This window comes from Bos mutus, chromosome 3, assembly GCF_027580195.1.
Source record: "Bos mutus isolate GX-2022 chromosome 3, NWIPB_WYAK_1.1, whole genome shotgun sequence".
NCBI classification, from domain to species: Eukaryota; Metazoa; Chordata; class Mammalia; order Artiodactyla; family Bovidae; genus Bos; species Bos mutus.
In genome coordinates this window covers 102,224,056-102,242,132 of record NC_091619.1, presented here as the reverse complement: position 1 = coordinate 102,242,132, position 18,077 = coordinate 102,224,056, and the positions used below count along the sequence as shown (strand labels likewise).

The 18,077-nt window shown below is 36.9% G+C and overlaps 1 protein-coding gene across 6 annotated transcripts in view; it reads left to right on the top strand.

Moving 5' to 3' along the window:
- FOXJ3 (forkhead box J3) overlaps positions 1-18,077 on the top strand; it is a 125,843-nt gene that overhangs the window by 22,888 nt on the left and 84,878 nt on the right. Inside the window, exon 3 of one of the 6 annotated variants that reach the window (XM_070368264.1) lies at positions 9,811-9,835. The exons of 4 other annotated variants lie outside the window; for them this stretch is intronic. The gene's annotated coding sequence lies outside the window, so the exon portion shown is untranslated. Of the gene's footprint in view, positions 1-9,810; positions 9,836-12,477; positions 12,503-18,077 lie in introns of those variants that run through there. One more of the 6 variants, XM_070368265.1, reaches the window with a different exon arrangement.

The window sequence follows — 18,077 nt, the reverse complement described above, 5'->3', positions numbered from 1 at the left end:
CCATATGCCCCCACACCCCCACAATAGACACCTGTACAGTTTTGAAAAGAACTTAAAAAAAAAAAAAAAAGGACTGTTATCTTTAATCTCCAAAGCTGCTGTAGAACTAATTTCATTTAAGAGTGATTTCTGCTTAATATGTTGGGAAGAATCATTTTACCCTTTTTTTTGAATATTTAAAACTTTAGATATGACCAAATCAGGTTATTTTTGTAGACTTTGATTTTCCACTGATCATAGATTTCCTTAAAGACACTCGTTTGTGGGTTATGTTAACCATGTATTAAAGTCATTTACTGAGATTTTATATCCCTCTGTTTGAATAGTTCTGTCTAGGTGAAGCTTATATATGACATTGGATTAGGAATAATAGATACCTAACTTTTTTTGCTTGATAGAATTATATTATTGAAAGGGATGATGAAAGAGAAGAGATACCATGAATTATTTTATAACTTGCTCACTGTGTTTAATTCTTGTGTGTAATACTCTATAATCAAATTTTTATGGATATAGCTATAAATTTAGCATTTAGTTAATAAACTGAGAAGCTCTGTGACATTTGAGCTGAAATACTTAGGATCCTTCTATCCTAATCTTTCATTTTTTTGTAATCTGTATGGTCCAGTCCATCTGGGAGGCAGAGAATTCACATTCTCAGATATATGGGTAGACCATTGTTTGTCATTGATTTTTCTAACTGAAAGCCAGCTTTGGTTTGATATAAGGAGGAGAAGAAAAGAATGACTATTTTTTTGGTGATGGGAAGAGAAACTGAATTACTTAAAACCGCAATCAATTTTTGTCTGCTTTTGCATAGTCTTTCCCAAGCCAGAAATGGCCTCTAACTACACTATCCCAATAGAAGTAGAGTAAGAAGTCTTAAAGTAACTCAAACCCAGTGACCAACACTGCTTATTTGCCATAACTCTTTGTATATATACCTTTATGTCTTGTGTATACTTTCATATGCTACCTATATATCTAGAAGGTGACTAACTTCAAGATAGGAAAGCGTGGGAGTTGTTGGAGAAGAACCACCATATGGCTGGGAATGAGAAAATGGTTAAGCAGGTGGTGGGGAGGGTTGTAGGCATAGATGAGAGTGGGAGTGGATTACTTACGTGAAGTAAAGATAGGGGGTGGAATGAAATCATGTGACAACTAAAAAATTTGTTAGGTAGGAGAAGGTGCTTAGTAAGTGATTTAAAACTCTTCCTCTGCCCTTTAAGGTAAACAAGTTAAATATTGTTTTCTATAGATGATATTTGATCCTTGTTGAATTTGAGCATGTTAGAATTATTTTAAAAATTATGCTCACTGTATTTTCATGATTAAAAAGTAATCATAAAGCAATTATTATAGAAAATTTGGAAAAACAGAGATAGCCATTGTTGATAATGTCTTATCATGTAATTTTATTCCAGTGGATACTGTGTGTGTTAAAAAAGGTGCCCCAAATTTTCTCTAAAAGAATGGTTGCAAAAGATTTTGTTATGATAGCTAAATACACTCAATTTTAGTCCGATTGCTCTTAACTAGCATTTTGTTCTTTACTTTATAGTGTAGGTAAATTGCAGTTTCACAGAAGTTACTATAATAATATCATATACTATTACAGTATAACGAGATTGTTTTCTTTTTATCAGGATTCTGTCAGGCAGAAACCACACCAGTTACATGAACAGAGACTTTAATAGAGTCATTGAGTAGATTTGAAGTTGTTAACTAGATAACAGAATGGATAAAAATAAAACTACTTAAATTATCATGGAGATAGATACTTCCAGAAGCAGCCATGAGCCCTAAGAGCTTGGGCACCAAAGGGGAAACCTAGAGACTTAGAGGAAGGGTCCTGTGGAAACAATTCAGATCTCCAAGGTGAAGGTACTACATGCTAACGCTTGTATTGAGTTCAGAATAGAAATCCCATAGGTTTGAAACCCAGAAATTTGGGGAAAGGGTGCTGGCTGGTGCTGGGGTCTTTGAGTAGGGTATGATTAAACTAGTTTCATAAGTGTTAGAAAAACTGCTATGGGGAAGACTTTCTGTTGTAGGGGTGAAGAAACCTTTGCTGGGATAGTGCTCCTATGAAGCCCAAAGAAGAGATGGGAAAGCACAAGTATTTCTCTTTCTTCTCCAGGTTTGCAGTCCATTTTTAGTGTTTCCTCTTGGCAGACCCTTATAGGAAATCAGCTGGTAAAGCAGAAATGTGGTTTGCAGGCAGAGTTCCACTTCCAGCATCATTAAGGCAGATGGGGAAGAAGCAATGCGGGTTTGAAACTGAGGGGCAGTAACTTAATAAATTGTTTCAGCAAACTACTAAGAAATACAGTGTTAAAAAATGTTTTCTCAGCTCTGTTCTGCAGCCAGTGTTTATGTGATTTTAGTAAGGTATTTGCATGTTGCTAAAAAAGTGCTAATTTTATAAATCATGTGATATATATGAGTTACAGATATTCCTTGCAGTCTGAATCTACTGCATTCATATCCTAAGTTTGAATAGTAGGAGTCTGGATAGTGAATACTGAGTTATGCTACTGCTGCTGCTAAGTCGTGTCAGTCGTGTCCGACTCAGTGCGACCCCATAGATGACAGCCCACCAGGCTCCCCCGTCCCTGGGATTCTCCAGGCAAGACCACTGGAGTGGGTTGCCATTTCCTTCTCCAGCGAGTGAAAGTGAAGTCGCTCAGTCGTGTCCAACTCTTAGCGACCCCATGGACTGCCGCCAACCAGGCTCCTCCGTCCATGGGATTTTCCAGGCAAGAGTACTGGAGTGCCATTGCCTTCCCCACTGAGTCATATACATTATTTAAGTCCTGAGTTTTGAATAGCAAGAGTGAGAGTTCAGGTAATGATGGATATAGTTTCTGTCAGACAGTAGAATCTTAAAAATTTAGCAGAATCTGTTTGCTTACTGAGTTTATATAAGAGGCTTTGAATCCTGAGGTGAATCTCCTTTTTATTTCCAGGTACAGACTCAGTAATAGCAAAAGCTTACTGAAAAAGCCAAAGTTTTCCTTGAACATTTGTTTTATGTAGACAGGTAAACACATATATGTATGTAACATACTACTTTTACATATTGTAGCATTAGATTTTTTATAATTTGGTTTGATTAAAGCAAAATAAAATTTGATATTTCTTTGGACTTGTTAAAGCATATCTGAATTGCCCAGCATTTATGAGGACTGATTTTTTTGGTTCACATGTGCGTTCAGCCTAGGGCACTAGGTTATCAGTAATACTTTCAAGTATCAGTAGTTTTTGACCTTCTGCCTGAGATTTTTCCTTTCATTATCTTTTCTGTTTTTATGGTTCACACTTAAACCTTTTCCTTTTTGTTACGCTTCTCCCTTAAAGATGCCTTTTATTATTGATCCAGTCTGTCTGTTTATGAGGTTAGGGAATAGACAGGGATTTTTAGCACCAGAAAAAGCTTGTGTGTTAGTGTCCCAAATGAATTTCCTGTCCATCCATTTTGTCATTGCCCTCCATTTGATATTGATAACTGTGCAGTTTAGAATGACCAGAGAAGGGTAGATTTATTTTAAGGCTTCTTGCTGCCTGGTTTCTAGTTGCAGATTTGGTATTGTTAAGGCAGTTCTGCTATATAGTTGTAGAATCGGGTAGGTACAGGTTCAGATCTCTGCCACATATTATTCATAAGATCTTGGGTAAGTTACTTAACTTTTCCTAAGTTTTTTTGTAATAGAGTTGTTAAGGTTTACCTCACTGGCCTGTTTGAATTCATGGGATACATACATAAAGCATCTGGCATAATTTTTCCTCTCTTGTGTTTTCCAGTAGTAGAAAGGGCTTCCCAGATGGCGCAGTGGTAAAGAATCCACCTACCAATGTAGGAGACGTGGATTCGAGCCCTGGGTCAGGAAGATCCCCTGGAGAAGGAAATGGCAACCCACTCCAGTATTCTTGTCTGGAAAATTCCATGGACAGAGGAGCCTGGCAGGCTATGGTCAACGGAGTCGCAAAGAGTTGGACACGACTGAGCACGCATTCAAACCCTCAATAGTAGAAAGCAAAAGGGATCATTATTTTTAGAACAAAAGAGGACATATTTGTATCCTTTGCTGTCAGCTCAAGAACGTGGGGTAGAAGAGAATTTCTTTCCTCCTTCTATTTCCCCTTTTCCCTCAATTCTTATTTTTAAAATTTCTTAAAATTTTTTTTTAAGAAGAATGGTTGATTTTCAATGTTTTTGTTTTTAGTATATAGCAAAATGATTCACTAATGCATACATATATAGGTATATTCTTTTTCAGATATTTTTCCCACTATAGTTTATTACAAAATATGTTGAATATAGTTCCCTTTGCTACAGTAGGACCTTGTTGTCTATTTTATATAGAGCAGTGTGTATCTGTTATTCTCAAGCTGCTAATTTATCCTCCCCCATACCTTTCCGACCCTCTGGTAACCATAAGGTTTGTTTTCTATGAGTCTGTTTCTGTTTTGTTAAGTAATTTTTACATGTTTTTTTTAATTGTACATATAAATGATATATATTTACCTTTCTGTCTGGCTTAATTCACTTAATTTGGTACTCTCTAATATGATAATTTACCAGTAGTGTTGAGGTTTGCAACTGACCTTAGGCTAAGGATCTTGCTGACATTGAATATTAGATTTTTATCGTATTTATAATTAATACAGTTTCATGTTTTTATATCAGTTCCACACAGTGGCAGGAATAACTTGTATTATCATAGTCCATTATATTTATCAAACTTTTTGTAATTGAAATCTATTAATTTGTGTGTTTAGTTCTGACATGTTCCAATTAAATGAAGAGTAGTAATTAACCATCTTAATTTTGACCATTACAGAAACTTTTCTAAAATCTGTTTTGAACTTTCTGGCTTATCTTCTAAAGCTTGTGTCTCATGTGGTAGCCAGTAATGTCATGTGGCTCTTTAAATTAATTAATTAAATATCAGTTCCTCAGTCACACTAGCCACATTTTAAGTGCTTGATAGCCACATGGCCACTGACTGTCATATTGGCTAACACACTAACATTTCCATTGTTGTAGAAAGTTCTGTTGGATAGTACTGGTCTAGAGTATCCTAAATGTAATTTAATCTTTGATTTACACTGACTTCTAGGGCTTCCTCTTCTGAGCATCAGGTATTGAAGAGTACCATTGGCTATTCACTGACTTAAGGCTGTATAAAAATTATTATGGGACTAAACATTGACTTTGATAAGGGTGGTGTCATCTGCATATCTGAGGTTATTGATATTTCTCCCGGCGATCTTGATTCCAGCTTGTGCTTCCTCCAGCCCAGTGTTTCTCATGATGTACTCTGCATATAAGTTAAATAAGCAGGGTGACAGTATACAGCCTTGATGTACTCCTTTTCCTATTTAGAACCAGTCTGTTGTTCCATGTCTGGTTCTGTTGCTTCCTGACCTATATAAGGTTTCTCAAGAGGCAGGTCAGGTGGTCTGGTATTCTCATCTCGTTCAGAATTTTCCACAGTTTATTGTGATCCACACAGTCAAAGGCTTTGGCATAGTCAATAAAGCAGAAATAGATGTTTTTCTGGAACTCTGTTGCTTTTTTGATGATCCAGTGGATGTTGGCAATTTGATCTCCGGTTCCTCTGCCTTTTCAAAAACCAGCTTGAACATCTGGAAGTTCATGGTTCACGTATTGCTGAAGCCTGGCTTGGAGAATTTTGAGCATTACTTCACTAGATGAGATGAGTGCAATTGTGCGGTAGTTTGAGCATTCTTTCGCATTGCCTTTCTTTGGGATTGGAATGAAAACTGACCTTTTCCAGTCCTGTGGCCACTGCTGAGTTTCCCAAATTTGCTGACATATTGAGTGCAGCACTTTCACAGCATCATCTTTGAGGATTTGAAATAGCTCAACTGGAATTCCATCACTTCCACTAGCTTTGTTCGTAGTAATGCTTTCTAAGGCCCACTTGACTTCGCATTCCAGGATGTCTGGCTCTAGGTGAGTGATCACACCATCGTAATTATCTGGGTCGTGAAGATCTTTTTTGTACAGTTCTTCTGTGTATTCTTGCCACCTCTTCTTAATATCTTCTGCTTCTGTTAGGTCCATACCATTTCTTTCCTTTATTGAGCCCATCTTTGCATGAAATGTTCCCTTGGTATCTCTAATTTTCTTGATGAAAGTGAAAGAGGAGAGTGAAAAATGTTGGCTTAAAGCTCAACATTCAGAAAACTAAGATATGGCAACCAGTCCCATCACTTCATGGCAAATAGATGGGGAAACAGTAGAAACAGTGTGAAACTTTATTGTTTTGGGCTCCAAAATCACTGCAGATGGTGACTGCAGCCATGAAATTAAAAGATGCTTTACTCCTTGGAAGGAAAGCTATGACCAACCTAGATAGCATATTCAAAAGCAGAGACATTACTTTGCTAACAAAGGTCTGTCTAGTCAAGGCTATGGTTTTTCCAGTGGTCATGTATGGATGTGAGAGTTGGACTGTGAGGAAAGCTGAGCGCCGAAGAATTGATGCTTTTGAACTGTGGTGTTGGAGAAGCCTCTTGAGAGTCCCTTGGACTGCAAGGAGATCCAACCAGTCCATTTTAAAGGAGATCAGTCCTGGGGTGTTCATTGAAAGGAATGATGCTAAAGCTGAAACTCCAGTACTTTGGCCACCTCATGTGAAGAGTTGACTCATTGGAAAAGACTCTGATGCTGGGAGTGATTGAGGGCAGGAGGAGAACGGGACGACAGAGGATGAGATGGCTGGATGGCATCACCGACTCAATGGACGTGAGTTTGAGTGAACTCCAGGAGTTGGTGATGGACAAGGAGGCCTGGCGTGCTGCAATTCTTGGCGTCGCAAAGAGTCGGACACGACTGAGCGACTGCACTGAAATATTGATTTTGATAGCTAGCTTTGTGGTATTCTTACTAATATACTCGACCAGGCATTTAAGAATTTTAAAATACATTAATTAAACTTCCCCTCACAACTCTTTGAGGTTGGTGTGATTATTATTTTCATGTCACAGATGAGAAAACTGAGTAAAAAGCAACTCAAAACATACAGTGAATAAGGGACAGAGCTGGGTTTCATTCACAGGTCTTGCTCCAGGGTCAGTGCTCTTAATCACTAAATTCTACCTCTTGGCTAATCAGTATTTATCATAATTTGAGGCTTTCTCTTAAATGAGGAATGCTAAAAAATATTCTACTTAATTGAAGACACTGTTAAAGAGTAAGTGCAAAGGGGAAATACCAATGCAGGAAACAAGGAAAAATGATAGAAAAATAGTGATTTAATTTTGAAACACATTATCTAAAATTGAAAAAACCTTGAAAGGCAGCAGTTTTTTAAAAGGTGGGTAGAGAAATGTAAATTGTCATGAATTCATATACATGGAGGGAAATAATATCAGAGGTAATAGAGACTACAAAGCATCACTGGATATACTGGCACAGTAAAGGAGGTGTTAAATATAAAATCTGTGCCTACCAACAGTGCACAGAATGTAAAATAATAGTACTGAACGATAAAAAAATTTTATGATTTGATTCAGTAAAACATATTTTAGTCAAGTTTTGCTTAGTTACAAGTAAAGGAAGCCAGCACTGGATATATATCCAAAAGTAAAGGAATTTATGTGGTGAATACTGCAGTATTTCTTGGAATCCAGAGATAGCTGGATCTCATAATAGAACTTACGTTCTTAGGAACCTAGGCAGTGTATTTTCTTCTCTCTTGCTTTTCCCTGAATGTAACGTATTTCTTCATTTTTTACAAACCAACTTTTCTTTGCTTTTCTGGCACATGGCTATCCCATACTTCACAAGTACATAGCTTGTTCATTCAGGAGACCAGCCCAAACTGTTTTAGTCCTAATACTGAATTTCCTGAAGAAGAAAATTCAGGCAAACAATTTGTGTCAGGTACAAATCCTTTAATCTGTTGTTGTGGCACTGACTTATAGGGCCCTGGAAATGGAGCCAACACTGAGAAAGGGCTTGATGAGTTAGGCAAAACTCAACAAAAAGTTTGTGATACAAAGCAGCATGTGTTCAGTGTTGGGTGATAAGAGTTAGGATTTCAAGAGAGGATATTTTTAGGGTTTAGAATTTTCCTTACTATTACATTGGTAGTGAATGAAAAACTTGATTCCCGTCTTCATAGCAGAACAGAATATCCTTAGGATTGTGTATTTGAAATTGGACTCCTGCTTCAGTTTTGTTCGGTTTGACGTATATATGTGTATGTTTATTTTGTGTATGTGTATATATACAGACACACATACATATATATTTTTTGCTCAGGGTTCAGGATCCTAGTCCCCTGAAGGAATTGAACTCATGCCCCCTGCAGTGGAAGCCTGGAGTCTTAACCACTGGACTGCTCTGAAGTCCAGAGTTTGACATGTATATTGAATACTTACTATGTGCTTATTTGTATTCAAGATTCTCATAAAGGCAACAAAAGCAGGGAAAAAAGGTTAGTCTGCTCATAGTAGGGCTTACTTGAGAACCTGAGGGATAGGTGCTATGGACAGGTCTCTGTGGAAGGTTATGTCGCTAAATAGAGATTTTAAGCAGAGGAACCCTTTTCTTTGTAGTATGTTAACATTCTTCCTTCCCACCTTCCGCATAGCTTAAAGTGGGGGACAGCTTAAAGTGATTAGCTGTGTAAAAAAGCATAGTCCATGCAGGTTATGGAAAGATGAGACTATTTGAGTAAATGGAGACTGAGATAAGCATAGTGCTTCTTAATATATTACAGGTAGGTCTGTAGAAAATGGAAAACAGGAAGAAAAAACAAGAAAAACAAGAAGAAAAGCCCATGTAATATAATGAGAGGAATGCTGGTTTGGAAGCCATATAAAATGGAGATAATCATTCATTATTTCCTTGCAACACAAATCAGTTATGTTTGTTTTTGATACCAAGAAGAAACCTAAAGGATATAAATTCATGAAGATTATTACTGCCTTTCAGATTGATTTTAGACATTTTACTGAGTATGGAGTAGTATCTCATTATGATTTTCCTGATGACTGATGATGTTGAACATTTTTAATGTACCTAATGACTACTTGTATGCCTTTGTTCAAATCTTTTGCATATTTTAAAACTATATAGCTTGTCTTCAAATTGCATTGTAAGAGTTCTTTATATATTGTGGATGCAAATTATTTTGTTAAAAAGTAAAATTTTGATAGCATCCAGTTTACCAATTTTTTCTTTCATAGTGTTTTGTTTTATGTCTTAGCTGAGAAATCCTTGTTGTTGTTCAGTCACTCAGTCGTGTCTGACTGTGACCCCATGGACTGCGGCATGCCAGGCTTCCCTGTCCTTCACCATGTCCCGGAGCTTGCTCAAACTCATGTCTTGAGTCGGTGATGCCATCCAGCCATCTTGTCTTCTGTTGTCCCCTTCTCCTCCTGCCTCCAGTCTTTCCCAGTCTCAGGGTCTTTTCTAATGCGTTAGCTCTTCGCATCAGGTGGCCAAAGTTTTGGAGCTTCAGTTTCAGCATCAGTCTTTCCAGTGAATATTCAGGGTTGATTTCCTTTAGGATTGTCTAGTTCGATCTTCTTGCTGTCAAAGGATAAATCCTTACCCACTCCAAATTGCAAAATTTTTTTGTTTTATTGAGATATAATTGACATGGTACAGTTTGATGTTTGACATATATACATACCCATAAAATCATTACCACAACATGTCCATCATTTTTAAAAGTTACCTGGTGTCCCTGTGATTCTTCCCTCTTATCCCTCTCTCTACAAGATAGCAGTTGATCTGTTTTTCTGTTTGTTTCTATTTTCTAGAATTTTATAGAAATGGAATCATACGGTATGTATTCTTTTCTGGTCTGGCATCTTTTATTCAGCACAGTTATTTTAAGATTCATGTATGTCTCTGCAAGTATCAATAGTTTATTCTGTTCCATTGGATTTATGTATAGCAATTTGCATATTCATTTACCTGATGATGGATTTTTAGATTGTTTCCAGCTTTAACTGTTACAAATAAAAATGCTGTGAACATTTGTTTTTATGTCTTTGTGTGGACATATGATTTATTTTGGATAAGTACCTTGGAGTGAAATGACTCTTAGCACTTGGTGGGTGCATGTATAACTTTAGCAACTGTCAAAACTGTTTTAGAAATCGTGGTACCATTTTATATTCCCACCAGCAGTGTATGAGAGTTCCATTTGCTGCATGTCTTTGTTAGTGCTTTGTATGGCCAGTCTTTTGATTTTAGCCATTCTAGCAGGTGTGCAGTGATACCTCAGTGTAGTTTAATTTGCAGTTCCTTAATAACTAATGACGTTGAGTATCTTTTCATGTGCCATAACATACTTACTTTCTTAGTTGAAGTATCTATTCAAATCTTTTGCCCATTTTTAAAAATTGAATTTTCTTTACAGTGAGTTTTGAGAGTTCTTTATATATCTTGGATACAAGTTCTTCTTAAGATACATGCTTTGCAAATGTTTTCTTCCAGTCTGTGGCTTGTCTTTTCGTTCTAACAGTGTGTTTTGAAGAATATAAGTTTTTGATTTGATAAAGTTTGTCAGTTGTTTTATGAATTGTAATTTTTCATGTCATATCTAAAAAATGTTTGCCTAACCAAAAGTTATAAAGATTTTCTATTATGATTTCTTTTGTAAATTTTATAGTTCTAGTTTTTACATTTAGTTCTGGGATTCGTTTATCAAGTTTTTGTGTATGATGTGAGGTAAGGGGTCATTGTTAACTTTTCTTCCCATACAGGTAGCCAGGCAGTTGTTTCAGCACCAATTTTTGGAAGTCTTTCCTTTCCCTGCCAACTTGTCTTGGGACATTTATCAAAAATCACTTGGCTGTATATGTTGGGTCTATTTTTGGATTCTGTTCTGTTGATTTATGTATCTATCCTTTCACCAGAACCACTTGTCTTGATTACTGTAGTTTTTCAGTAAGTCTTGAAATCTGAGTCTTAAGTACTTCATGCTTTACAAGTTGAGGAAAGAGCTCGATAATCCTGTATTTGCTTAGTGATGGGTTAAACATTGAGATAAAGACAGACGTTCATATATATGAATTACCAATTAAATTTTTCAGAGATGATAAAGAACTATGGCTTCCTTGAGCACGTGGGAGGAAATACCACTGAGGAAAGATGGTGGCCATTTATGGAAGAAGTTTCTGTAAGGAGAAGAAGATAAAGTCTATGTTAAAGACAGTAAAGATAGGCTTTAAAGTGATGATGGCAAGAAACAAGAAGTAGAAACAAAGAATATAAAATCCTTATGAGCCAGTAGTGAAATAAGCAAGATAATTCTCCCCTGGAGTCTAAGCTGCAACAACTTGAACAGATTTTATTAGTAAATATTTCACCCTACATTGCGTGCAATTTCTATGAAAATTAATCCTCTTCATACCACAGAATGGTAATCAGTATTAATGTATTATATTAATTGATAATGATTCATGGGCACTTAGAAAAGAAGGTCTTATTTATATATTAACTAATGGATAGTATCTTAAACTTTTTGGTATCAAAAATTAGTGTTGAAAGAGCATGCGTTTGTGAATTTTATCTATCAAAATTGATTGTATTGAAAAGTTAAAACTAAAACAAAATTAAAATATTTATTAATTTACATACATATATAGTAAACTAATTATATGTTAACATAGATAACATTGTATGAAAAATCATTGTATTTTCCAAAACAAAAATTTAGAAGATTAGTGTTGCTTTACATTTTTGCAAATTTTTAAAATGTCTGGCTTCATAGAGATAGCTGGATTATATTCTATGCCTCTTCGTTCAGTCTCTTTTGATAGCACCCATCACATAGCATCTGAACAGCTCCACTGTACACTTTTGAGAGGATCACAATGAAAAAGACAAGTAATATCTTACTCTGAAAACTGTTTTGATCCTTTAGATCCCCTGAAAGGGTTTGGGCTACGCTTGAGGACCACCGAGCCATAAACATCATATGTAGCAGCTTAACCTGTTTCTTTAGCATTTTCTGTGTATCACACTTAACACTTAAAAATTAAATGGGCTCACATTCCATGATTTTAACCTTCTGCTAACATAGATGGCATATTATTGGTATAATGTCATGGAGGCAGTGTGTATGGAGATATCAAGTAAATGTTGTGTATCGTGAGTTGAAGCAGTATGGTTGCAGAGAGGTCAGGATAAACACTTAAATGAATAAATACATGTTACTCAGAGGACGTTTATTATTGCATGAAAGTGAAAGTCACTCAGTCATGTCCTGACTCTTTGCAACCCCACAGAATTCTCCAGGCCAAAATACTGAAGTGGGTAGATTTCCCCTTCTCCAGGGGATCTTCCCAACCCAGGGATCAAACCGAGGTCTCCTGCATTGCAGGCAGATTCTTTACCAGCTGAGCCACAGGGGAAGCCCGAGAATACTGGAGTGCATAGCCTATCCCCTCTCCATCGGATCTTCCTGACCCAGGAATAGAACCTGGATCTCCTGCATTGCAGGTGGGTTCTTCACCAACTGAGCTATGAGGGAAGCCATTATTATTGCATATACACATATTTTTAGAAAACTGAGTATAAGAACTATTGTGATAGCAGATTCTGTCTTGGTTTTTAAGTAACATGTAGAGATGCCTTTGAGTATTCTTATATCAAAGGGATTCTTGTTCCTTAGCTTTCCAGCTGCTCAAGACACATAGAGATTCTAATATGTAGAGTGAAATATAAATGTAAAATACAGTACTTACATGATGACAGAATGTAGTTCAGTGGTTAATGTCCAGAAATAATTGTTTTTTCCTCCTCAAATTGTAGAGTAAAATATTTTTAAGGTGAAAATTACATATATAGCATAAAGGTATCTTTTGAAAGTATGATCCCTAAGCTTTAGCTCAAATGGACTTTAACTTTGAGTATGGCTTGTATGAATTTATGAATCTCAGATTATATATTTGAATAATAGAGTAATTTGGAGAGAATCTAGAGAAGAGCAGTAACTATATTATGGTTCTTAATTCAAATCCTGTTGGAGTTCTGGACATTAAACTTTGAGAAGGAACCCAAATGGTGTTAAAACTGTAAATAATCACAATTCTGACCAGGTCTCATATTCCAAGATAGACTTTAAAGAAGTTTTCTTCTGTAGCGAGGGAGATATAGATTAGCCTGTTAAAATATTGTTATTTCAAACACAATGAATTACTACATACTTTTTGTGAACTTTTCTTCCCTTGGAGATAAAGAATATTGTTGGTTTCCAAAACAGGTCTCCAAACCAGGGCTTTTAAAAATGATATAATGAAGTTCTTTTTCATCTCTGATTTTATGATAGATATCTCTGAAACCACAATTGTGTTTGCAAATGGCAGTTGCCTCACTAAATCCAAGTTTTTGCATAAGCTTTGTTGTGAATATTCTTGGAATTATAAGGGTAAGACAAAAGTTGTGAAGGTCAAGAGTTTTGACTTGTGAACTTGTACTATTTGTGTATTGGATTTCTTATCCTAAATTATGATTCTTCCACCTGTATTCTCACTTCAAACCAGTGAGGATTTTTGTAGCTTGTCTTTTAAAAAGATCATTATTCATTGGAAGTTTAAAGGCTCAGTCATTCATACCTTAGTGGTGATTAGTTTGATGCTGTCCACTTTCCTCCTAAATACAGCAGAGATCAACTGCTTTGAAAAGATGAGAGTGTTTACTGGAAGAGAAGAGCAAGTTATTAATTTTGGAGCTTATAATACCAATTTCAGGGATGAATTTTGGAGGCTTATGTCAGTGTGAGATGGGAGAGCCAAGATAAAGATGCTTCTTAGAAGTATGCCTGATATAAACCATGTACATTGAATTTTATTGGGAGCAAACTGGTTCTATACCAGGAAAATGGAAAAATTTATTTCTTTTTTTCCCTTGTTATACTTCTGTCTCTTTGCTCCAAAATATCCAGCTGGGACTTTTATACTTTCAGAACTTTGGATTTTTAGAACTCCTTTATAGAATAAATAAGATTTTGTGGGCTGTTTCAGGAATCATCATTATAGAATCTTATTTCTGTGGGAAGAGCATATTTTCAATTTTCATATGCAGTCTACAAACAAAATTTAAAAACACAACCCTTTCTGGGTCATTTCTTTGGAGTAAATAATTGAATGAGGGGCTCATTTCCATTGAGGTTGATAAATGATTATTGTCCCAAAGAAAGGCAATGCCAAAGAATGCTCAAACTACCGCACGATTGCACTCATCTCACATGCTAGTAAAGTAATGCTCAAAATTCTCCAAGCCATGCTTCAGCAATACGTGAACTGTGAACTTCCTGATGTTCAAGCTGGTTTTAGAAAAGGCAGAGGAACCAGAGATCAAATTGCCAACATCCACTGGATCATGGAAAAAGCAAGAGAATTCCAGAAAAACATCTATTTCTGCTTTATTGACTATGCCAAAGCCTTTGACTGTGTGGATCACAAGAAACTGTGGAAAATTCTGAAAGAGATGGGAATCCCAGACCACCTGACCTGCCTCTTGAGAAATCTGTATGCAGGTCAGGAAGCAACAGTTAGAACTGGACATGGAACAACAGACTGGTTCTAAATAGGAAAAGGAGTACGTCAAGGCTGTATATTGTCACCCTGCTTATTTAACTTCTATGCAGAGTACATCGTGAGAAACGCTGGACTGGAAGAAACACAAGCTGGAATCAAGATTGCTGGGAGAAATATCAATAACCTCAGATATGCAGATGACACCCTTATGGCAGAAAGTGAAGAGGAACTAAAAAGCCTCTTGATGAAAGTGAAAGTGGAGAGTGAAAAAGTTGGCTTAAAGCTCAACATTCAGAAAACGAAGATCATGGCATCCAGTCCCATCACTTCATGGGAAATAGATGTGGAAACAGTGGAAACAGTGTCAGACTTTATTTTTGGGGGCTCCAAAATCACTGCAGATGGTGACTGCAGCCATGAAATGAAAAGACGCTTACTCCGTGGAAGGAAAGTTATGACCAACCTAGATAGCATATTCAAAAGCAGAGACATTACTTTGCCAACAAAGGTCCGTCTAGTCAAGGCTATGGTTTTTCCAGTGGTCATGTATGGATGTGAGAGTTGGACTGTGAAGAAGGCTGAGCGCCGAAGAATTGATGCTTTTGAACTGTGGTGTTGAAGACTCTTGAGAGTCCCTTGGACTGCAAGGAGATCCAACCAGTCCATTCTGAAGGAGATCAGCCCTGGGAGTTCTTTGGAAGGAATGATGCTAAAGCTGAAACTCCAGTACTTTGGCCACCTCATGCGAAGAGTTGACTCACTGGAAAAGACTCTGATGCTGGGAGGGATTGGGGGCAGGAGGAGAAGAGGATGACAGAGGATGAGATGGCTGGATGGCATCACTGACTTGATGGAGGTGAGTCTTGAGTGAACTCTGGGAGTTGGTGATGGACAGGGAGGCCTGGAGTGCTGCAGTCCATGGGGTTGCAATGAGTCGGACACGACTGAGCGGCTGAACTGAACTGAACTTAGGGCATGTCAGATTAAAACCACTGAGTAAGAGTGACAGTCATTTAAAATTTAGAAAATTCTGAAGAGTAGGAATTTGATGATAATAGGTAATATTTATTGAATGATTATTTACAAAATTCTTCTTCAGTCAGTCAGTTCAGTCGCTCAGTCGTGTCTGACTCTGTGACCCCATGGACTGCAGCACGCCAGGCCTTCCTGTCCATCACCAACTCCCGGAGTTCACTCAGACTCACGTCCATTGAGTCGGTAATGCCATCCAGCCATCTCATCCTCTGTCGTCCCCTTCTTCTCCCGCCTTCAGTCTTTCCCAGCATCAGGGTGTTTTCAAATAAGTCAGGTCTACACATCAGGTCTTCTTAATGGTTTGTATATATATCTCACGTAATCCTCACAACAGTTCTTTGGGGTGGGTACTGTTTTTATCCTCACCTTAAGGTCATATAACTAAAAGTGAAAGAACTTGGATTTCAGTACAGGCAGTTTGCTCCAGAGGCTGTGTTCTTTTTTTTTTTTTTAATTAATTTATTTTTAATTGAAGGATAATTGCTTTACAGTATTTTTTTGGTTCTTGCCATACATCAACATGAATCAGCCATAGGTATAGTATGTTCCCTCCCTCTTGTAGGTCCCTCCCATCCCCTACCTCACTCCACCCCTCTAGGTTGTCACAGAGCCTGGGTTTGAGTTATTTCAGTCATAAAACAGAGCCTGTGTTCTTAATTACCATATTTTTTCTAAAGTAGGATGTTGGCCATGTTATTTTGCTGAAATTGAACTAAGAAACTTTGGCTTTGCTGGTATATGATAACTAATTTTGAAAAATAACAGCAGCTCCTTTTGCTTGGAATAACTTAAATTGCTTCACTTGCACATTAAAAAAAAATTTTTTTTTTAATGTCACATGCTTCCAAAATGTAAGGTCAACCTGTAGTAATTATTTTTTTACTTTTTAAGGTTCTGCTGCAATATGCCTTGGGTACCCAAATATCTACATGTACTCTTCTTCCTATAAGTAGAACTCACTTCCCCCTTTCCCAAGAGAAACAACCTAGAATTTTATTCATTTATTATATCCAGCTGAAATTCTAAGCTCTCTGGGTGCTTTCACTTTCATTAGATCCCAGAGTGGCTTCTTGGTTTATGGTAGAGGAGAAGGAATAGAATAAAAGCAATAAAAGCCATTAGTTAGAAAATGGGATAATGAGAAGCACAAAATACTCACTAGGCCATATTGATTATAAAATCTTCCTGGGTAGCAGTGGCAGAGCCTCATGCCATGACAGTATAATAAGTTCCTTGATTCTGCTTTTGGGCTCTGCATTGTTCCCTGTGCCTTCTGAAGGGGCTCACCTTGTGGCCACATCTGAGGTGGGTATGGGTGAAGATGCCCTTTCTGGGAAATGCACAACTTTATAGCTCACTTCTTACTGATTAGCTTGGGTATTATTTTGGATACCTAAGAGACTTTTGCAGTCTAGGCATCCCCCTGCCCTCATACAGTTATTTTAAAAAGCTTAATTTTCTAGACTTTTTGCTACTTTGAGCCAAAGGACATGCCTAGGCAGAATTTTTTAATGTGAAGACTCTGCCCTCTGTGCTTGGAACTTACCCCAGGGACTTCTAACCTTCTGGTGCCATGGAATCCCTTCAAAGTCTGGTGAAACCTGTAGACACTTCTCAGAATAAGGTCTCAAAATTCATAAAATAATATACTTAGGATTATAAAAGAAACCAATTAATTATATTAGCAAAATATTAACTTTATAACAGTAATATATGTATCTTTGAATTAACACATTAAATAAAAAATCTAATGGCAAATCTTAATACACTGTCATAAATTTGAAGTGAATTTAAAAAGTTGAGATTCTGTAACATTTATCACAGTATATGAATATATTAGTGATTTTTGTTGATGGCAGAGTCATGGGTACTGTTAATGCTACTGTGATTTGTTGTCTACTTTCCTAATTAAAGAAAGTGCTTAGTTTCAGTTACAAGTTAGTAGAAATAAAGGTTATATTTTCCCCCGTCCAAGTTCTTTTACCTCCTGAGGGAATGATGGCGCTGGTGAGGCCATTGAAGTGTAATAGTCTTGGGTAGAAAGTCAGCACCTCACAACATTGCTTTTGTTTGGCAAGACAACACTCTTCTCTATTGCTAAGGCTGCAGTTTTGCAGCCATCAGTCAGTTACTTCGGTTGGCTCTTTCAGAAGCAGTATGTGTTTTTTTTTTTTTTCAACCATGTAGGACTTGCAATTGTAGGACTTTTATCTTGAACTGCAGGCCATGAGCAGAGAGTACCTCCCTTAGCAAATCTGCGTTTTCTCCATCTCTGCTTGCAACTCTATTTGAAGTTAATTTTTCTTTTAGGACTTTGTTTTAATTAACTAGAAGGAGGCAACACATGCCAGTATTCTCAATTTTTCCTATAGTAATTCTCTACTTGCTATATAGCCTCAGTTGGCATATGATCTGTTTTCCAGTTACAGTAGGTGACAATTTGACCAAATCCTTTGTCACTTTAATAAGTGTTACCAACTGTCCATCCTGCAGTTTTAGAG